The sequence below is a fragment of the Stenella coeruleoalba genome (genome assembly GCF_951394435.1).
Source record: "Stenella coeruleoalba genome assembly, contig: scaffold_33, whole genome shotgun sequence".
Taxonomy (NCBI): Eukaryota; Metazoa; Chordata; class Mammalia; order Artiodactyla; family Delphinidae; genus Stenella; species Stenella coeruleoalba.
Genome location: NW_027646420.1, coordinates 2,833,946 through 2,856,966, shown reverse-complemented (window position 1 = coordinate 2,856,966; position 23,021 = coordinate 2,833,946). Strand labels below are relative to the sequence as shown.

The 23,021-nt window shown below is 44.4% G+C and overlaps 1 long non-coding RNA gene across 1 annotated transcript; it reads left to right on the top strand.

The window, feature by feature from the left end:
- The first annotated feature begins 1,283 nt into the window (after positions 1-1,283).
- LOC307181121 lies at positions 1,284-10,162 on the top strand. Its single transcript, XR_013825921.1, has 3 exons — positions 1,284-1,342; positions 6,610-6,720; positions 10,017-10,162. It is a non-coding gene; the product is annotated as an uncharacterized lncRNA (long non-coding RNA).
- Positions 10,163-23,021: the final 12,859 nt, after the last annotated feature.

The following is a 23,021-nucleotide window of genomic DNA, read 5'->3' as shown; positions in this document are numbered from 1 at the left end:
ATCCCGCCCATCAGCATAACAAGGCTCCCAGTTCTCCATGGCCTGTCCTGCCTTTCTGGATTTTACACTTTTTTCAGATGGCCCTTTTGACCAGGGGGAAGTGAGACTTCATTGTAGTGCAGATTTCTTTTGCAAGTTTGCTTGGTTGGCCAAAAAGTGCATATGCGTTTTTTCCTGAATATATTCAGGAAAAAACGCATACGCCCTTTTTGGCCAAGTGCATCATTGTGGACGTTCTGCCTCTTTTCCTATGCTTTCAATGCAATTCCAGTCTACCTCCTGAAATCGGTTTCCTGCAATTCTGCCCCGCTTTCAAGTCCTCTTGGCAGCCTTACTTCAGTGTATTTTTGGACGATAGCTGTCATTTATAACTCTGCAGGTTTGTGAATTACAGTGCCCCTGAGCTCCTTTCTTCAACTCGCTTTCTTTTGAGCTGGCCGCAACACTGCAGGATGGCCTCAGGCCCTAATCTGGTTCCGGCACGGCACGCTGAGCCTTTGGTTATTTCCTCTTCCTGGTGGGAAATGAGAGTTAAATTTGCCCGTCCAGACACCTCCAGCTAGTCTCTCATTGCTTCTCGCTATTCCTGTTCATCTTCCCCAGAAATTGCAAACTGGGCCAAACAGGAGGTTAAAGGCGCTGACTCTCCAAGTGGTGAGTGTTAGTAAAGCGTCTGGAATGTTGCACCCAAGTACCAGGGTACGAAAACTGAGACATATTTGAACACGGCTCCCGTTCACACGGTTGATCATACTCTGGGTTCCACATGCATGTTTTAGCTGAAGGAAGAATACCTTAAACCTGGAGAGTTGAGACCCGTGTAATGGGTACCATGCAATATGACTTCAAAGGGTCTTCATTTGCTCACCGAACCTCTCCAATCCTATCACTGCTGCGTTTATGCCCCTGTACACACGCTTGATTCTCTTTTGAAGACATAGCAATACATAGGTTTTAAGATACTTACTAGTCAGGTACATTCTTAGGCGTTTAATATGGGGTGTTGAGTCCATTTCGTTGAGCAAGGAGTAGCTCTTGTCTATTCCATATTTGGCTTAAGGAACTTTATCTGTGCTCATTTCAATCTCTGGTTTTATGCAGCACCCCAACTCACCTTCCCCCTTAAGCAAGCATAAGTTGGTTTTCTAAACTTGAGACACTGTTCTGTTTTGTAATTCAGTTCATGTGTAGCCAAGTCGACATTCTGTGTATTAATGATACCTTATGATGTTTCTTTTCTGTGTGACTTATTTCAGTTCGAATCATCATACCTGAATCCACTCATTATGCTGCTACGGGCCTGATTACATAGATTTCATTGCTGAGTGATATTGCATTGTACGTAAGTACCACAAGTTCTTTATCCATTTTTCACTTTCTGCGATATTGAACTTGTACCGTAAACGAGGTTCTTGTAAACAGAGCCGTCCCAAACTTTGGGGTGGCTGTGTCTTTTTTATTTTAATTTCCCTAAGCTATAGGACCATAAGTGGAAGTGCCCTAGGCTCTGTTGCTTTGTTTTTTAGATGTTTCAGGAAACACCATACACTTCTCCAGAGTGGCTGTTGGCAATTTACATCCCACCCATCAGCATAAGAAGGCTCCCAGTTCTCCATGGCCTGCCGTGCCTTTATGGATTTTACACTTTTTTCAGATGGCCCTTTTGACCGGGGGGAAGTGAGACTTCATTGTAGTGCAGATTTCCTTTGCAAGCTTGCTTGGTTGGCCAAAAATGGTGTATGCGTTTTTTCCTGAATATATTCAGGAAAAAACGCATACGCCCTTTTTGGCCAAGTGCATCATTGTCGAGTTTCTGGCTCTCTTCATATGCTTTCAATGCAATTCCTGTCTACCTCCTGAAATCGGTTTCCTGCAATTCTGCCTTGCTTTCAATGCCTCTTCATAGCCTTACCTCAATATATTTTTTAAAAATAGTTGGCCTTTATAACTCTGCAGGTTTTTGAATTGCAGTGGCCCTTAGCTCCATTTTTTAGCTCTTATTTTTGTGGTCTTGCCCCATAACCACAGGATTCCTTGAAGCCCTATTTTTCTTCTGGGGCACCTTGCTGTGCCTTTGGTTAATTCTTCTTACTGATGTGATATTAGAGTGACATGTGCCCATTGAAACCGCTACAGCTAGTTTCTCACTGGTTCCCCCTATTCCCATTCATCCTCTGCACTAACTGCAGACTGTGCGATACCAGAACTTAAAGGCATTGACTCCATGTGGGGATGTTGTTAGTAAAGCGGCTGGAATGTCGATCCGGAGCCCCAGGAGAGGAAAAATGAGGTGCGTTTTAGAAACCTTTCCCGATCATATGGTATACCAGTCGCTGGGTTTCCCAAGCATGGTTTAGCTGTAGGAAGATTCCCTTCAACCTGGAGTGTTGGGACCCTTGGACTGAGTAGCATGAAGTATTGCATTAAACTTTCGGCAGTTGCTCACCAAAGCTCACCAATCCTGTCAGCCCCAAGTGTCCAGCCTTATGTCTTATCCAGCTGTGGGTTTATATGTGGTCAATCCAGGTTGCATCACAGCCCCTGAGCGAATTTTGTAAGAATTTTTCTCTCTTTCATTGTTTCAGCGTTTTGTTTTTAAAATTTATTTCTATAATGGGGTTTAGCTCATTTTCACTGCTGTGTTTGTGCCGCTCTGCACACACTTGATTCCCTTATGGAGATATATCAATACATGGGTTTTAAGATTCTTATTCCTCAGATATATTTCTCTGCGGTGTATAGGGTGTGTTGAGGCCAGTTCATTGAGCAAGGTGTAGATCTTGTCTAATACCTATTTGGTTTATTGAACGGTATCTGTGCTAATTTCAAACTCTGGTTTTATGCATCACCCCACCTCTCCTTTCCCCTTAAGCTGACATAAGTGTGTTTTCTAAATGTGAGACACTGTTCTGTTCTGTAATTCATTTCTTGTGCAGCCATATTTACCCTCCCTCTATAAGTGATATCTTATGATATGTTTCTTTTTCTGTTTGACTTATTTCAAGTAGTATTATCGGACCTAAATCCACTCTTTATCCTTCTACTAGCCTTATTACATTGATTTCATGGTGAAGAGATATTCCATTGTACATAAGTACCACATCTTCTTTATCCATTGTTCTCTTTCCTGGGATATTTAAGGTGTACTGAAGTTGAGGTTCTTGTAAACAGAGTAGCCCTAAACTGTGGTGTGCTTGTGTCTTGTTGATTTTTAGACTTCCCTAGATATACTCCCATGATTGGAAGTGTCCTATGCTCTGTAGCTCTGTTTTTTAGATGATTTAGGAACCACCATACACTTCTCCAGAGTGGCTCTCGGCAGTTCACACACTGCCCATCAGCGTATAAAGGCTCCCTGTTCTCCATGGCCTGTCCTGCATTTCTGGTTTTTACAATTTTTTAGGATGGCCCTTTTGACCAGTGGGAAGTGAGACTTCTTTGTTGTGCACATTTGCATTGCTTGCTTGCTTCGTTGCCCATAAAGTGCGTATGCGTTTTTTCCTGGATATAATCAGGAAAAAACGCATACGCCCTTTTGGGCCAACTGCATCATTGTCGAAATTCTGCCGCTTTTCATGTGCGTTAAAGACGAGTCCAATCTATCTCTTGAAATCTGTTTCTTGCAATTCTGTCTTGCATTCAGATCCTCTTCTTTGCCTTACCTCAACATATTTTTGGACGTTAGTTTTCATTTATAACTCTGCAGGTTTGTGAATTGCAGTGACCCTGAGCTCCATTTTTTAAGTTGCTCTTTTGTGAGCTGGCCTCAAACCCGCAGGATTGCTTCAGGCCCTATTTTGGCTCCGGCGAGGCAGGCTGAGCCTTTCTTTAATTCTTATTCTTAATGGGAAATTAGAGTGATATGTGCCCGTCCAAACCCCTACAACTCTTCTCTCATTGGTTCCCCCTCTTCCCGTTCATCCTCCTCACAATTTGCAAAATGTGTGAAACAGAAGTTTAAATGTGCTGATTCTCCAAGTGGGGAGATTCTAAGTAGCGTGGCTGGAATGGTGAACAGGAGCACCAGGAGAGGATAAATGAGGTGCATTTTAGACACATCTCCCGATCACATGGTGTACAGTCCTCTGGGTTTTCCATGCATGTTTTAGCTGTAGGAAGATCCCTTGAACCTGCAGATTTGGGACCCATTGAATGGGTACCAGGTAGTATTACTTTAAAGGGTGTGCATTTCCTCACCCAACCTCACATTTCTCTTAGCGCAAACAGTTTCCAGCCTTATGTCTCATCCTGCTGTGGGTCTAGATGTGTTCAATCCATGTTGCATCACCGTCCCTGAGGAAAAGTTGTAAGAGGTTTTCTCTGTCTCTCTGTCGTTTATTTTTTTCAATTTATTACTATATTGGTTACAGCTGATTTTCAAAGCTCTGTTTCTTGCTGCTGTACATCCACTTGATTCACGTACAGAGAGACATCAATAAATTCTTTTTCAGATTCTTACCAGTCGTATATATTCTTTTCCGGTGACTTGAGTGTGCTGAGTGCAGTTCTTTTAGCTACCGTGTAGGCCTTGTTGATTATCAGTTTGGTATTTGGAATGGTATCTTTGCTAATTTCAACCTCCTGGATGATGCCTCACCCCTCCCCACCTTTCCCGTTTAGCAGCCTTATGCGTGTTTTCTACATATTTGACTATGTTTTTGTTTTGTAATTTATTTCATGTGTAGCCATTTTGGATTCCACCTTTAAGTGATATCTTATGATATGTGTCTTTTTCTTTTTGAATTCTGTCACTTAGAATGATCATACGTAACTCCTCCGGAGTCGTTACAACTGGCCATATTTCATTGATTTCCAGGCTGAATAATATTCCACTCTACCTAAGTACCACATCTCTATCCATTTTTTCCCTCCAGAGACATTTAAGTTATATCCTAGTCGAGGATCTTTTAAACAGAGAGGGGGTAAACATTGGGGTGCCTGTGTCCTCTCGATTTTTGTTTTTCCCAAGATATACGCCCATGAGTGCAAGTGCCCTATGCTCTGTAGCTCATTTTTTAGATGCTTTAGTAAACACAATACACTTCTCCAGAATGGCCGTTGGCAATATACATTTCCACTATAAGTCTCACAGGGCTCCCTCTTCTCGTTGCCCTGTCCTGCATTTCTGTTGTTTACGCTTTATGAGGATGGCTCTTCTGACTGATGCGAAGTGATATCTTTTGTAGTATTGACTTCCAGTGCCCACCTGTTTGGTTGGCTAAAAAAGTGTATGCCCTTTTCTTGAATATATACAGAAAAGAACGCATACACCCTTTTTGGCCAACTGCAATGTTGGCAATGTTGGCAATGTTCAGCTCCTTTTCTTGTGCTTAATGGCGAGTCCTTTCTACCTCCTCAAATCCCTTTCCTGCCATTCTCCCTTGCTTACAAGTCCTTTTCTCTGACTTTCCTCAAGACATTTTTCAGTGATGGATATTTTCAACTCTGCAGTTTTGTGAATTTTACTGCCCCTGAGTTCCATTGTTCAACTTGTGTTTATGGGAACTGGCCACAAAGCAGCGGGATTTCCTCAAGCCCTATACTGTTTCCATGGGCAACCCTAGCCTTTGGTCAATTCGTCTTCCTGATTGGAAATTAGAGTGACATGTGCCTGTCTGAACACCTAGGACTTGTCTCTCATTGTTCCTCATCCTTCCGCTTCATCCTCTGGACAAATTCCAAACTGTACGCAACAGGATGTTGACAGTGCTGACATCTCCAAGTGGGGAGACTGTTAGTAAAGACGCTGGAGGGGTGAACCCGAGCACCAGGAGATGAGGAGATGAGATGCCTTTTCCAAACTCTTCCCGATCAGACGGTATACCATCCTCTGGGTGTGACAGACATGTTTTAGCAGTAGGAAGAGTCCCATTCATGTAAGGAGAACACCAGGGCTTTTTCAAAATCAATGTCTCCCCGAAACCCAAACTGGGGAATTTTTTAAGCTACAGCTACACATATGTTCATTAAGGGCCTTGGGAAGTAGGCAGAGTCCAAACTTTAGATGATTGAAGTCTTCAGGGTCAGAAGCACTCACCACCAGCTTCCCTTAGGCTACACTTTAACTGTCATTGATAGATGATGTCAATAAAAATATCTATTCTTTTTCAGATTATTTCCCCTTATAGGTTATTGCAAAATGTTGAGTGTAGTTCCCTGTGCTATACAGTAGTTCCTTGTTGATGATCTATTTTATACATAGCAGTGTGTATGTGTTAATTCCAAACTGTTAATTTATCCCTCCTCCCACCTTTCCCCTTTGGTAATAATAAATTATAAGATTTTATACTTCTCAGAAATGGGGGAGCTGAAAGAGAGGTATCATTTTCAATGGAAAAGCATTTAAAACAAGATTGAAGCTTTAACCAAGATTATTAGATGTACATCCTTGGAAAGAAATCACTTCGTTTCTCTAATATTGACCTGACAAATAAGACAAACCTTTTCACTGAACTTGCTTATAAAAAGTGATGGAAATATCAAATGGAAGTGTTAAAAACATCTTATTTTACCCGAGCCTTATACACTGTTCTATGTTAACTACAGTTTGGCTCACACATCTGTTCATTGAGGTTACAATAGTCTCAATTTCTGTTACTGATCCTCCAGAGTGGACCCCAACAAGTGTCCCCCTGCCCAGTGTCATTGGGGCCAACAGATCGAGACTGAGTTTGGTTCACAAGCAAAGGAAACTTTATATTTTGATCAGAGAATGGAGAGGTGAGAGCATGCACTACCCCGTGGGCTGTGGGCTGGGCTGCTGTGTAGAGATCCTGTCAGAGTCAGTGGGAGGGAGGGAGGCGGCGGAGCTCTCGAGGGCCGGGTTGGCTGTAGCTCAGGCTCTATATCGTGGAGTCTGCACTGGGCCCCAGGAGCTGAGGTGTCGACCCAGCCATTCTGCACTAGGAAATCTGGTCTGAAGTGCCAGGTGTGGAACCTCTGCATGCGGGACCCTAGGAGCACGTGAAATTAGACAAAGCACAAAGGATAAAAAAGGTTAGACTTGACTTTATTGCCCAGATTCTATTTTTATCTCCCAGGGATTTTTAATGGGCTTTGCTGGGGACAAACCCCTCCTCTGCCTTTTGTCCCGTTCCTCATTCTTGGAGTGCTGAGGGTGCAGACCCTTCTTCTGTAACTGCTGAGTGCTGAGTTGGGAGCCCTCATACCCTGGGACGAGGGTCAGAGCTTCTCCCCAGCAGCCTCCCGGTGACGTTGATTGTCCCCAGGACCCCTGCCTCCCTGCTCGTCCACCTGAGCACCAGCATTGGAAGTGTTATAGATTCTAATGACCTTTAAGGGTCCAGGAAAGAGATGTGCAGAGACGCTGTGGGGGCCGGTTTCACCCCGCCCCACATTTGTTCGGCCACCTTAGGCTGACTGTCTCTGCCAGCCTAGATGCTCTGACCAGTAGTCTGCGCTTTCTTCAGTTAGGCCCCTGAATTAACGTACAAACAGCACCAGGTGTCAGAGCCCTGCCCGCTCAACTCCCAGACAGTCCAGGGTCAGTGGTGACCAAGGACCATGATGGCTACTGAGTCAACAGCCTTTTGAAGTAAACAGGAGTCCAGCCGGTCTTATTGGCCACCATCATCACGGTGTCTGTCGGCTTTTCTATGGTGACAGTGTGGTATACTGTTCCCCCGCCAAGATTATTAGCTCCCCTCTGGGTGCAGTAAGTCCTGCAAGCAGTAGTCTACTCTTTTGGGACACACTCTTGTTGTTTTATGAGAGAAACTCCAGGTCAAGTGATGTTCACACGAGTCGTCATGGTGCCCTGTTGCCCCCGGTTATCTCTCTGGATGTTGGAGTTGGAGGGCCTCCTCACTCGAGGTCGGTGTGCCCACGGAGCGAACCCTGCAACTTCAGGGCATGGTTGGTGGTTAGGATCACCACGTGGGGTCCTTTTCCCTTAGGAGGGAGGTGGCCTTTTGGGCTGCTGATTTCCAGGTTTTTAGATACCGCCAGTATCTTGGCCAGATGTGGCAGTGGGCCAAGCCCCTTAGTGACCGTAGTTTATCCTACCTGGATGGCATTCTTGCATTGTTCCATTTCAAGTGGTCCCAGTTTTTGCACTAATTCTCCAATGGCGATTCACCTTTCACCGGGAATGTAAAGGTCAAAGGGTTTAGCTAAATTAGGGAGTTCCAGGGCAAGGGTCTGAATTGACTGCTCTTTCCATTCTTGAAAGGCCACTTCTGGATTCTATTCAAAAGGATCATCATCTTTTCCTTTCAGTGTTTCATATAGAGGCCCAGCTAGTAGACTGTAGTTAGGGATCCAGAAGCAGCAAACCCTGGCCTCCCCAGGAACCCCTAAGCTGTCTTCTAGTTTTAGAAAGGGGTAAGGCTGAAAATGGTTTCTTCCCTTTCCTGGGATGGGCTTCTCTGACCTTCTGTGAGAATGAAGCCCAGGCAGGTCACCGCAGTCTGTGATATTTGAGCTTTTTCTTGGACAACTTCTATCCTTTATTGGCTTGGTAGTTCAGAGGCCTCCTTAGTAGGGCTGGTGATCAGAATGTCGTCTGCATATTGAAGGAGGGTTTCCTTTTCCAGAGGTAGAACTTTTAGGTCTTTAGCTAAGCTTTCCCCAAAGATGGTGTGGGAATTTTTGCACCCTTGGGGCCAGACGGCCCGGAAGTATTGTTTTAGTTGTATGTTGAGTCCTGCCACTCACAAGCCAAAATTTCTTGTGACTCTGGGACTAATGGAATACAAAAGAAGGCATCATTGAAGACTAATACAGAATACCATGTCCTGGTGGTTGGTAGAATGACCAGCAGGGTGTAGGAATTAGGAGCAATTGGAGGTATATCCTCGGTGGCTTCACTGACTGTCCTGACATCCTTTACCAGGTCCCCAGCAGCCCATGGGGCTCTCGTGGTCAGACCAATCCCAGAATATGGAGCTCACCTGGGCAGGTACCCCACCCCCACCCCAGCCCACGGGGCTCTCGTGGTCAGGCCCCTCCCAGGATACAGAGCTACCCTTGCAGGTACCGTGGCAGGGCTGGGCACACAGGAACCGTGCACATAGCCCTCATTGCAGAGCACCCCCAGCTCACCTGTCGCTCAGAGCTGACACAGAGCACCTCAGAGCAGGACTTGAACTAACAAACAGCAGCTGCGACAGGTCTGTGACCCTGGGCATCACTCCGTGAGGCCTCCCTCCACCTGGTCTTCCAGAGACTTCCACTGCACCCGGGGCACCAGGCCTCTGTCTCCAACCACCACCCACCCCTCCTCTGCCTGACTCCTGGGTTCCTCTCATTAGGAGAGGGTTTTCTTGAAGTTGTCTCCCACTCATGGGCCAGATAAAATGATTAGAAAACAAGCCAAAGCTGCAGCCCCTTGTCTATCCTGACTCTCAGGAGCCCACACCTGTTCCTTGGACCTGGCCGGTTCAGCAAGTTCCATTTTCTGCAACTGTGAGCCCCTGAGGGGTGATGATTGGCTGACCTGGGCAGCCTTACCGTGCCGGCCAGCCCTCCCCAGGTGTGCCTGGGTTGAGATCAATATAAATACCACTCCAGGCAGCAAGAGCCCCTGCAGCCGTGCCTGACGCCATTTTCTCTGCCCTGTCAGCAGTCTCGGGGCTGGGCTGGTGGGAGGGAGTGAGAGGCCACGGCTTTGTGGGTGGCCCAGTGTGAGTGGGGCTCTGCTGGACTTTCTGCAGCAGTTGCCAGGCTGCCACCTGCTAAAGAAGAGGATGTGTCACCCATACCTGCTGCTGGAATTTCTCCCTGGGCAGAGGTGAGGAAGGAAAAAAGCAGTGGGGGCAGGGACAGGACGGGTATCTCAGGCAGGGAAATGGAAATCTTCCAGAAGAGCACCCAGGGCCAGGACCATCCTGGCTGGCCTGCAGGCACCAAGTCGGCCGGCATGCTGTCACTCGTGTGGCTCTATGGCCCTTCCTCTAGGCTTTCAAGTCCTTGTATATATTCAGGTGTTTTACCTGGGACGGGTGGGAATAGTTCAGCAGCAACTGGCCTGGGGCTCAGCTCACGTTTACTCACAGATGCCTCGGCACGGTGCCCCAGCTTTGCAATGAGGACGCTTGTTGCGTGGGGGCTGCTGGCTGAATGGGAGACGATTCCCCACCACTGACCAACTTCAGAATTGTTTACAACTGGAGCAAGTGCCCTGATACGGTTTTCCTCTGTGTAACTGGTGGGTTCTGTGTTTTTTTTCTCTTTTTCGTTTTTGGTTCAAGGTAGATTTTATTCCTCTTTTTTGTATTTACAGATATAAGCATGGAAATAATTTATTCATATAAATACATGTATGTGCAGGGAATAATTGTTTTTTCTGTTTTATTTTTTAAATTTTACTTCTTTTTAATTTTGAATTTTATTTTATATTTTTATACAGCAGGTTCTTATTGGTTATCTATTTTATACATATAAATGTATACATGCCAATCCCAGTCTCTCAACTCCTCCCACCACCACCCCCCAACAGCTTTCCCCCCTTGTTGTCCATACGTTTGTTGTCTACATCTGTTGCTCTATTTATGCCTTGCAAAATGGTTAATCTGTACAGTTTTTCTAGGTTCCACATATATGCATGGATATACAAGATTTGTTTTTCTCTTTCTGACTTACTTCACTCTGTATGACAGTCTCTAGATCCATCGACGTCTCTACAAATGACCCAATTTCATTCCTTTTCATGGCTGAGTAATATTCCATTTTATATATGTACCACAGCTTTATGCATTCGTCTGTCTGTGGGCATTTAGGTTGCTTCCATTACCTCGATATTGTAAATAGTGATGCAATGAACATTGCGGTGAATGACTCTTTTTGATTTATGGTTTTGTCTGGGTATATGTCCAGTACTGGGATTGCTGTATCATATGGTAATTCTATTGTTAGTTTCTTAAGAAATTCCATATTGTTCTCCATAATGACTGTATCAATTTATATTCCCAACAATAGTGGAAGAGGGTTCCTTTTCTCCACACCCTTTCCAGCATTTTTTGTTTGTAGATTTTCAATGATGCCTATTCTACCAGGTGTGAGGTGATACCTCATTGTTGAATCCATTTCGTTGAGCAAGGGGTAGCTCTTGTCTATTACATATTTGGCTTATGGAACGGTATCTGTGCTAATTTCAAACTCTGCTTTTATGCAGCACCCCAACTCACCTTCCCCCTTAAGCAGGCATAAGTTGGTTTTCTAAACTTGAGACCCTGTTCTGTTTTGTAATTCAGTTCATGTGTAGCCAAGTTCACATTCCGTGTATTAGTGATACCTTATGATGTTTCTTTTTCTGTGTGACTTATTTCACTTAGAATCATCGTGCCTCAATCCACTCATTATGCTGGTACGGGCCTGGTGACATAGATTTCATTGCTGAGTGGTATTCTGTTGTACAGAAGTACCGCAACTTCTTTATCCATTATTTGCTCTCTGGGATATTTAACTTGTGCCGTAGAAGAGATTCCTGTAAAAAGAGCCGTCCCAAATTTTGGGGTTGCTGTGTCTTTTTGATATTAATTTCCCTAAGCTATAGGACCATAAGTGGAAGTGCCCTAGGCTCTGTTGCTTTGTTTTTTAGATGTTTCAGGAAACACCATACACTTCTCCCGAGTGGCTGTTGGCAATTTACATCCCGCCCATCAGCATAACAAGGCTCCCAGTTCTCCATGGCCTGTCCTGCCTTTCTGGATTTTACACTTTATTCTGATGGCCCTTTTGACCGGGGGGAAGTGAGACTAAATTGTAGTGCAGATTTCCTTTGCAAGCTTGCTTGGTTGGCCAAAAAGGGCGTATGCGTTTTTTCCTGAATATATTCAGGAAAAAACGCATATGCCCTTTTTGGCCAAGTGAATCACTGTGGACGTTCTGCCTCATTTCCTATGCTTGAAATGCAATTCCTGTCTACCTCCTGAAATCGGTTTCCTGCAATTCTGCCCCGCTTTCAAGTCCTCTTGGCAGCCTTACTTCAGTGTATTTTTGGACAATAGCTGTCATTTATAACTCTGCAGGTTTGTGAATTACAGTGCCCCTGAGCTCCTTTCTTCAACTCGCTTTCTTGTGACCTGGCCGCAACACCGCAGGATGGCTTCAGGCCCTAATCTGGTTCTTGCACGGCATGCTGAACCTTTGGTTAATTCCTCTTCCTGGTGGGAAATGAGAGTTAAATTTGCCCGTCCAGACACCTCCAGCTAGTCTCTCATTGGTTCTCGCTATTCCTGTTCATCTTCCGCAGAAATTGCAAACTGGACCAAACAGGAGGTTAAAGGCGCTGACTCTCCAAGTGGGGAGAGTGTTAGTAAAGCGTCTGGAATGTTGCACCCGAGTACCAGGGTACGAAAACTGAGACATATTTGAACACGTCTCCCGTTCACACGGTTGATCATACTCTGGGTTCCACATGCATGTTTTAGCTGAAGGAAGAATACCTTAAACCTGGAGAGTTGAGACCCGTGTAATGGGTACCATGCAATATGACTTCAAAGGGTCTTCATTTGCTCACCGAACCTCTCCAATCCTATCACTGCTGCGTTTATGCCCCTGTACACATGCTTGATTCTCTTTCGGAGACATAGCAATCCATAGGTTTTAAGATACTTACTAGTCAGGTACATTCTTAGGCGTTTAATATGGGGTGTTGAGTCCATTTCGTTGAGCAAGGAGTAGCTCTTGTCTATTCCATATTTGACTTAAGGAACTTTATCTGTGCTCATTTCAATCTCTGGTTTTATGCAGCACCCCAACTCACCTTTACCCTTAAGCAAGCATAAGTTGGTTTTCTAAATTTGAGACCCTGTTCTGTTCTGTAATTCAGTTTCTGGGTAGCCAAGTTTACATTCCGTGTATTACTGATATCTTATGATGTTTCTTTTTCTGTGTGACTTATTTCAGTTAGAATCATCATACCTGAATCCACTCATTGTGATGCTAAGGGCCTGATGACATAGATTTCATTGCGGAGTGATATTGCTTTGTAAGTAAATACCACAACTTCTTTATCCTTTTTTCACTTTCTGCGATGTTGAACTTGTACTGTAAACGAGGTTCTTGTAAACAGAGGCGTCCCAAACTTTGGGGTGGCTGTGTCTTTTTGATTTTAATTTCCCTAAGCTATAGGACCATAAGTGGCAGTGCCCTAGGCTCTGTTGCTTTGTTTTTTAGATGTTTCAGGAAACACCATACACTTCTCCAGAGTGTCTGTTGGCAATTTACATCCCGCCCATCAGCATAACAAGGCTCCCAGTTCTCCATGGCCTGTCCTGCCTTTCTGGATTTTACACTTTTTTCAGATGGCCCTTTTGACCGGGGGGAAGTGAGACTTCATTGTAGTGCAGATTTCCTTTGCAAGCTTGCTTGGTTGGCCAAAAAGGGCGTATGCGTTTTTTCCTGAATATATTCAGGAAAAAACGCATACGCCCTTTTTGGCCAAGTGCATCATTGTGGACGTTCTGCCTCTTTTCCTATGCTTTCAATGCAATTCCAGTCTACCTCCTGAAATCGGTTTCCTGCAATTCTGCCCCGCTTTCAAGTCCTCTTGGCAGCCTTACTTCAGTCTATTTTTGGACGATAGCTGTCATTTATAACTCTGCAGGTTTGTGAATTACAGTGCCCCTGAGCTCCTTTCTTCAACTCGCTTTCTTGTGACCTGGCCGCAACACCGCAGGATGGCTTCAGGCCCTAATCTGGTTCCGGCCCGGCATGCTGAGCCTTTGATTAATTCCTCTTCCTGGTGGGAAATGAGAGTTAAATTTGCCCGTCCAGACACCTCCAGCTAGTCTCTCATTGGTTCTCGCTATTCCTGTTCATCTTCCGCAGAAATTGCAAACTGGGCCAAACAGGAGGTTAAAGGCGCTGACTCTCCAAGTGGGGAGAGTGTTAGTAAAGCGTCTGGAATGTTGCACCCGAGTACCAGGGGAGGAAAACTGAGACATATTTGAACACGTCTCCCGATCACATGGTTGATCATACTCTAGGTTCCACATGCATGTTTTAGCTGAAGGAAGAATACCTTAAACCTGGGTAGTTGAAACCTGTGTAATGGGTACCATGCAATATGACTTCAAAGGGTCTTCATTTGCTCACCGAACCTCTCCAATCCTATCACTGCTGCGTTTATGCCCCTGTACACATGCTTGATTCTCTTTCGGAGACATAGCAATCCATAGGTTTTAAGATACTTACTAGTCAGGTACATTCTTAGGGGTTTAATATGGGGTGTTGAGTCCATTTCGTTGAGCAAGGAGTAGCTCTTGTCTATTCCATATTTGGCTTAAGGAACTTTATCTGTGCTCATTTCAATCTCTGGTTTTACGCAGCACCCCAACTCACCTTTACCCTTAAGCAAGAATAAGTTGGTTTTCTAAATTTGAGACCCTGTTCTGTTCTGTAATTCAGTTCCTGTGTAGCCAAGTTTCCATTCCATGTATTACTGATATCTTTTGATATTTCTTTTTCTGTGTGACTTATTTCAGTTAGAATCATCATACCTGAATCCACTCATTGTGCTGCTAAGGGCCTGATGACACAGATTTCATTGCTGAGTGATATTGCTTTGTAAGTAAATACCACAACTTCTTTATCCATTTTTCACTTTCTGCGATGTTGAACTTGTACTGTAAACGAGGTTCTTGTAAACAGAGCCGTTCCAAACTTTGGGGTGGCTGTGTCTTTTTGATTTTAATTTCCCTAAGCTATAGGACCATAAGTGGCAGTGCCCTAGGCTCTGTTGCTTTGTTTTTTAGATGTTTCAGGAAACACCATACACTTCTCCTGAGTGTCTGTTGGCAATTTACATCCCGCCCATCAGCATAACAAGGCTCCCAGTTCTCCATGGCCTGTCCTGCCTTTCTGGATTTTACACTTTTTTCAGATGGCCCTTTTGACTGGTGGGAAGTGAGACTTCATTGTAGTGCAGATTTCCTTTGCAAGCTTGCTTGGTTGGCCAAAAAGGGCGTATGCGTTTTTTCCTGAATATATTCAGGAAAAAACGCATACGCACTTTTTGGCCAAGTGCATCATTGTGGACGTTCTGCCTCTTTTCCTATGCTTTCAATGCAATTCCAGTCTACCTCCTGAAATCGGTTTTCTGCAATTCTGCCCCACTTTCAAGTCCTCTTGGCAGCCTTACTTCAGTCTATTTTTGGACGATAGCTATCATTTATAACTCTGCATGTTTGTGAATTACAGTGCCCCTGAGCTCCTTTCTTCAACTCGCTTTCTTTTGAGCTGGCCGCAACACCACAGGATGGCTTCAGGCCCTAATCTGGTTCCGGCACGGCACGCTGAGCCTTTGGTTATTTCCTCTTCCTGGTGGGAAATGAGAGTTAAATTTGCCCGTCCAGACACCTCCAGCTAGCCTCTCATTGGTTCTCGCTATTCCTGTTCATCTTCCGCAGAAATTGCAAACTGTGCCAAACAGGATGTTAAAGGCGCTGACTCTCCAAGTGGGGAGAGTGTTAGTAAAGCGTCTGGAATGTTGCACCCGAGTACCAGGGGAGGAAAACTGAGACATATTTGAACACGTCTCCCGATCACATGGTTGATCATACTCTGGGTTCCACATGCATATTTTAGCTGAAGGAAGAATACCTAAAACCTGGGTAGTTGAAACCCGTGGAATGGGTACCATGCAATATGACTTCAAAGGGTCTTCATTTGCTCACCGAACCTCTCCAGTCCTATCACTGCTGCGTTTATGGCCCTGTACACATGCTTGATTCTCTTTCGGAGACATAGCAATCCATAGGTTTTAAGATACTTACTAGTCAGGTACATTTTAGGCGTTTAATATGCGGTGTTGAGTCCATTTCGTTGAGCAAGGAGTAGCTCTTGTCTATTCCATATTTGGCTTAAGGAACTTTATCTGTGCTCATTTCAATCTCTGGTTTTATGCAGCACCCCAACTCACCTTTCCCCTTAAGCAAGCATAAGTTGGTTTTCTAAATTTGAGACCCTGTTCTGTTCTGTAATTCAGTTCCTGTGTAGCCAAGTTTACATTCCGTGTATTACTGATATCTTATGATGTTTCTTTTTCTGTGTGACTTATTTCAGTTAGAATCATCATACCTGAATCCACTCATTGTGATGCTAAGGGCCTGATGACATAGATTTCATTGCTGAGTGATATTGCTTTGTAAGTAAATACCACAACTTCTTTATCCATTTTTCACTTTCTGCGATGTTGAACTTGTACTGTAAACGAGGTTCTTGTAAACAGAGCCGTTCCAAACTTTGGGGTGGCTGTGTCTTTTTGATTTTAATTTCCCTAAGCTATAGGACCATAAGTGGCAGTGCCCTAGGCTCTGTTGCTTTGTTTTTTAGATGTTTCAGGAAACACCATACACTTCTCCCGAGTGGTTGTTGGCAATTTACATCCCGCCCATCAGCATAACAAGGCTCCCAGTTCTCAATGGCCTGTTGCCTTTCTGGATTTTACACTTTTTTCAGATGGCCCTTTTGACCGGGGGGGAAGTGAGACTTCATTGTAGTGCAGATTTCCTTTGCAAGCTTGCTTGGTTGGCCAAAAAGGGCGTATGCGTTTTTTCCTGAATATATTCAGGAAAAAACGCATACGCCCTTTTTGGCCAAGTGCATCATTGTGGACGTTCTGCCTCTTTTCCTATGCTTTCAATGCAATTCCAGTCTACCTCCTGAAATCGGTTTCCTGCAATTCTGCCCCGCTTTCAAGTCCTCTTGGCAGCCTTACTTCAGTCTATTTTTGGACGATAGCTGTCATTTATAACTCTGCAGGTTTGTGAATTACAGTGCCCCTGAGCTCCTTTCTTCAACTCGCTTTCTTTTGAACTGGCCGCAACACCGCAGGATGGCTTCAGGCCCTAATCTGCTTCCGGTACGGCACGCTGAGCCTTTGGTTATTTCCTCTTCCTGGTGGGAAATGAGAGTTAAATTTGCTCGTCCAGACACCTCCAGCTAGCCTCTCATTGGTTCTCGCTATTCCTGTTCATCTTCCGCAGAAATTGCAAACTGGGCCAAACAGGAGGTTAAAGGGACTGACTCTCCAAGTGGGGAGAGTGTTAGTAAAGCGTCTGGAATGTTTTACCCGAATACCAGGGGAGGAAAACTGAGACATATTTGAACACGTCTCCCGATCACATGGTTGATCATACTCTGGGTTCCACATGCATGTTTTAGCTGAAGGAAGAATACCTAAAACCTGGGTAGTTGAAACCCGTGGAATGGGTACCATGCAATATGACTTCAAAGGGTCTTCATTTGCTCACGAACCTCTCCAATCCTATCACTGCTGCGTTTATGCCCCTGTACACATGCTTGATTCTCTTTCGGAGACATAGCAATCCATAGGTTTTAAGATACTTAGTAGTCAGATACATTCTTAGGCGTTTAATATGCGGTGTTGAGTCCATTTCGTTGAGCAAGGAGTAGCTCTTGTCTATTCCATATTTGACTTAAGGAACTTTATCTGTGCTCATTTCAATCTCTGGTTTTATGCAGCACCCCAACTCACCTTTACCCTTAAGCAAGCATAAGTTGGTTTTCTAAATTTGAGACCCTGTTCTGTTCTGTAATTCAGTTCCTGTGTAGCCAAGTTTACATTCCGTGTATTACTGATATCTTATGATGTTTCTTTTTCTGTGTGACTTATTTCAGTTAGAATCATCATACCTGAATCCACTCATTGTGATGCTAAGGGCCTGATGACATAGATTTCATTGCTGAGTGATATTGCTTTGTAAGTAAATACCACAACTTCTTTATCCATTTTTCACTTTCTGCGATGTTGAACTTGTACGGTAAAGGAGGTTCTTGTAAACGGAGGCGTCCCAAACTTTGGGGTGGCTGTGTGTTTTTGATTTTAATTTCCCTAAGCTATAGGAACATAAGTGGAAGTGCCCTAGGCTCTGTTGCTTTGTTTTTTAGATGTTTCAGGAAACACCATACACTGCTCCCGAGTGTCTGTTGGCAATTTACATCCCGCCCATCAGCATAACAAGGCTCCCAGTTCTCCATGGCCTGTCCTGCCTTTCTGGATTTTACACTTTATTCAGATGGCCCTTTTGACCGGGAGGAAGTGAGACTTCATTGTAGTGCAGATTTCCTTTGCAAGCTTGCTTGGTTGGCCAAAAAGGGCGTATGCGTTTTTTCCTGAATATATTCAGGAAAAAACGCATACGCCCTTTTTGGCCAAGTGCATCATTGTGGACGTTCTGCCTCTTTTCCTATGCTTTCAATGCAATTCCAGTCTACCTCCTGAAATCGGTTTCCTGCAATTCTGCCCCGCTTTCAAGTCCTCTTGGCAGCCTTACTTCAGTCTATTTTTGGTCGATAGCTGTCATTTATAACTCTGCAGGTTTGTGAATTACAGTGCCCCTTAGCTCCTTTCTTCAACTCGCTTTCTTGTGACCTGGCCGCAACACCGCAGGATGGCTTCAGGCCCTAATCTGGTTCCGGCCCGGCATGCTGAGCCTTTGGTTAATTCCTCTTTCTGGTGGGAAATGAGAGTTAAATTTGCCCGTCCAGACACCTCCAGCTAGCCTCTCATTGGTTCTCGCTATTCCTGTTCATCTTCCGCAGAAATTGAAAACTGGGCCAAACAGGAGGTTAAAGGCGCTGACTCTCCAAGTGGGGAGAGTGTTAGTAAAGCGTCTGGAATGTTGCACCCGAGTACCAGGGTACGAAAACTGAGACATATTTGAACACGTCTCCCGTTCACATGGTTGATCATACTTGGGTTCCACATGCATGTTTTAGCTGAAGGAAGAATACCTTAAACCTGGAGAGTTGAGACCCGTGTAATGGGTACCATGCAATATGACTTCAAAGGGTCTTCATTTGCTCACCGAACCTCTCCAATCCTATCACTGCTGCGTTTATGCCCCTGTACACATGCTTGATTCTCTTTCGGAGACATAGCAATCCATAGGTTTTAAGATACTTACTAGTCAGGTACATTCTTAGGCGTTTAATATGCGGTGTTGAGTCCATTTCGTTGAGCAAGGAGTAGCTCTTGTCTATTCCATATTTGACTTAAGGAACTTTATCTGTGCTCATTTCAATCTCTGGTTTTATGCAGCACCCCAACTCACCTTTCCCCTTAAGCAAGCATAAGTTGGTTTTCTAAATTTGAGACCCTGTTCTGTTCTGTAATTCAGTTCCTGTGTAGCCAAGTTTACATTCCGTGTATTACTGATATCTTATGATGTTTCTTTTTCTGTGTGACTTATTTCAGTTAGAATCATCATACCTGAATCCACTCATTGTGATGCTAAGGGCCTGATGACATAGATTTCATTGCTGAGTGATATTGCTTTGTAAGTAAATACCACAACTTCTTTATCCATTTTTCACTTTCTGTGATGTTGAACTTGTACTGTAAACGAGGTTCTTGTAAACAGAGGCGTCCCAAACATTGGGGTGGCTGTGTCTTTTTGATTTTAATTTCCCTAAGCTATAGGACCATAAGTGGCAGTGCCCTAGTCTCTGTTGCTTTGTTTTTTAGATGTTTCAGGAAACACCATACACTTCTCCCGAGTGTCTGTTGGCAATTTACATCCCGCCCATCAGCATAACAAGGCTCCCAGTTTTCCATGTCCTGTCCTGCCTTTCTGGATTTTACACTTTATTCAGATGGCCCTTTTGACCGGGGGGAAGTGAGACTTCATTGTAGTGCAGATTTCCTTTGCAAGCTTGCTTGGTTGGCCAAAAAGGGCGTATGCGTTTTTTCCTGAATATATTCAGGAAAAAACGCATACGCCCTTTTTGGCCAAGTGCATCATTGTGGACGTTCTGCCTCTTTTCCTATGCTTTCAATGCAATTCCAGTCTACCTCCTGAAATCGTTTTCCTGCAATTCTGCCCCGCTTTCAAGTCCTCTTGGCAGCCTTACTTCAGTCTATTTTTGGACGATAGCTGTCATTTATAACTCTGCAGGTTTGTGAATTACAGTGTCCCTGAGCTCCTTTCTTCAACTCGCTTTCTTGTGACCTGGCCGCAACACCGCAGGATGGCTTCAGGCCCTAATCTGGTTCCGGCCCGGCATGCTGAGCCTTTGGTTAATTCCTCTTCCTGGTGGGAAATGAGAGTTAAATTTGCCCGTCCAGACACCTCCAGCTAGCCTCTCATTGGTTCTCGCTATTCCTGTTCATCTTCCGCAGAAATTGCAAACTGGGCCAAACAGGAGGTTAAAGGGACTGACTCTCCAAGTGGGGAGAGTGTTAGTAAAGCATCTGGAATGTTGCACCCGAGTACCAGGGGAGGAAAACTGAGACATATTTGAACACGTCTCCCGATCACATGGTTGATCATACTCTAGGTTCCACATGCATGTTTTAGCTGAAGGAAGAATACCTTAAACCTGGGTATTTGAAACCCGTGGAATGGGTACCATGCAATATGACTTCAAAGGGTCTTCATTTGCTCACCGAACCTCTCCAATCCTATCACTGCTGCGTTTATGCCCCTGTACACATGCTTGATTCTCTTTCGGAGACATAGCAATCCATAGGTTTTAAGATACTTACTAGTCAGGTACATTCTTAGGCGTTTAATATGGGGTGTTGAGTCCATTTCGTTGAGCAAGGAGTAGCTCTTGTCTATTCCATATTTGGCTTAAGGAACTTTATCTGTGCTCATTTCAATCTCTGGTTTTATGCAGCACCCCAACTCACCTTTACCCTTAAGGAAGCATAAGTTGGTTTTCTAAATTTGAGACCCTGTTCTGTTCTGTAATTCAGTTCCTGTGTAGCCAAGTTTACATTCTGTGTATTACTGATATGATGTTTCTTTTTCTGTGTGACTTACTTCAGTTAGAATCAGCATACCTGAATCCACTCATTGTGCTGCTAAGGGCCTGATGACACAGATTTCATTGCTGAGTGATATTGCTTTGTAAGTGAATACCACAACTTCTTTATCCATTTTTCACTTTCTGCGATGTTGAACTTGTACTGTAAACGAGGTTCTTGTAAACAGAGCCGTTCCAAACTTTGGGGTGGCTGTGTGTTTTTGATTTTAATTTCACTAAGCTATAGGACCATAAGTGGAAGTGCCCTAGGTTCTGTTGCTTTGTTTTTTACATGTTTCAGGAAACACCATACACTTCTCCCGAGTGGTTGTTGGCAATTTACATCCCGCCCATCAGCATAACAAGGCTCCCAGTTCTCCATGGCCTGTCCTGCCTTTCTGGATTTTACACTTTTTTCAGATGTCCCTTTTGACCGGGGGGAAGTGAGACTTCATTGTAGTGCAGATTTCCTTTGCAAGCTTGCTTGGTTGGCCAAAAAGGGCGTATGCGTTTTTTCCTGAATATATTCAGGAAAAAACGCATATGCCCTTTTTGGCCAAGTGCATCATTGTGGACGTTCTGCCTCTTTTCCTATGCTTTCAATGCAATTCCAGTCTACCTCCTGAAATCGGTTTCCTGCAATTCTGCCCCGCTTTCAAGTCCTCTTGGCAGCCTTACTTCAGTCTATTTTTGGACGATAGCTGTCATTTATAACTCTGCAGGTTTGTGAATTACAGTGCCCCTGAGCTCCTTTCTTCAACTTGCTTTCTTGTGACCTGGCCGCAACACCGCAGGATGGCTTCAGGCCCTAATCTGGTTCCGGCCCGGCACGCTGAGCCTTTGGTTATTTCCTTTTCCTGGTGGGAAATGAGAGTTAAATTTGCCCGTCCAGTCACCTCCAGCTAGTCTCTCATTGGTTCTCGCTATTCCTGTTCATCTTCCGCAGAAATTGCAAACTGGGCCAAACAGGAGGTTAAAGGCGCTGACTCTCCAAGTGGGGAGAGTGTTAGTAAAGCGTCTGGAATGTTGCACCCGAGTACCAGGGGAGGAAAACTGAGACATATTTGAACACGTCTCCCGTTCACATGGTTGATCATACTTGGGTTCCACATGCATGTTTTAGCTGAAGGAAGAATACCTTAAACCTGGAGAGTTAAGACCCGTGTAATGGGTACCATGCAATATGACTTCAAAGGGTCTTCATTTGCTCACCGAACCTCTCCAATCCTATCACTGCTGCGTTTATGCCCCTGTACACATGCTTGATTCTCTTTCGGAGACATAGCAATCCATAGGTTTTAAGATACTTACTAGTCAGGTACATTCTTAGGCGTTTAATATGCGGTGTTGAGTCCATTTTGTTGAGCAAGGAGTAGCTCTTGTCTATTCCATATTTGACTTAAGGAACTTTATCTGTGCTCATTTCAATCTCTGGTTTTATGCAGCACCCCAACACACCTTTACCCTTAAGCAAGCATAAGTTGGTTTTCTAAATTTGAGACCCTGTTCTGTTCTGTAATTCAGTTCCTGTGTAGCCAAGTTTACATTCCGTGTATTACTGATATCTTATGATGTTTCTTTTTCTGTGTGACTTATTTCAGTTAGAATCATCATACCTGAATCCACTCATTGTGATGCTAAGGGCCTGATGACATAGATTTCATTGCTGAGTGATATTGCTTTGTAAGTAAATACCACAACTTCTTTATCCATTTTTCACTTTCTGCGATGTTGAACTTGTACTGTAAACGAGGTTCTTGTAAACAGAGGCGTCCCAAACTTTGGGGTGGCTGTGTCTTTTTGATTTTAATTTCCCTAAGCTATAGGACCATAAGTGGCAGTGCCCTAGGCTCTGTTGCTTTGTTTTTTAGATGTTTCAGGAAACACCATACATTTCTCCCGAGTGTCTGCTGGCAATTTACATCCCGCCCATCAGCATAACAAGGCTCCCAGTTCTCCATGGCCTGTCCTGCCTTTCTGGATTTTACACTTTATTCAGATGGCCCTTTTGACCGGGGGGAAGTGAGACTTCATTGTAGTGCAGATTTCCTTTGCAAACTTGCTTGGTTGGCCAAAAAGGGCGTATGCGTTTTTTCCTGAATATATTCAGGAAAAAACGCATACGCCCTTTTCGGCCAAGTGCATCATTGTGGACGTTCTGCCTCTTTTCCTATGCTTTCAATGCAATTCCAGTCTACCTCCTGAAATCGGTTTCCTGCAATTCTGCCCCGCATTCAAGTCCTCTTGGCAGCCTTACTTCAGTCTATTTTTGGACGATAGCT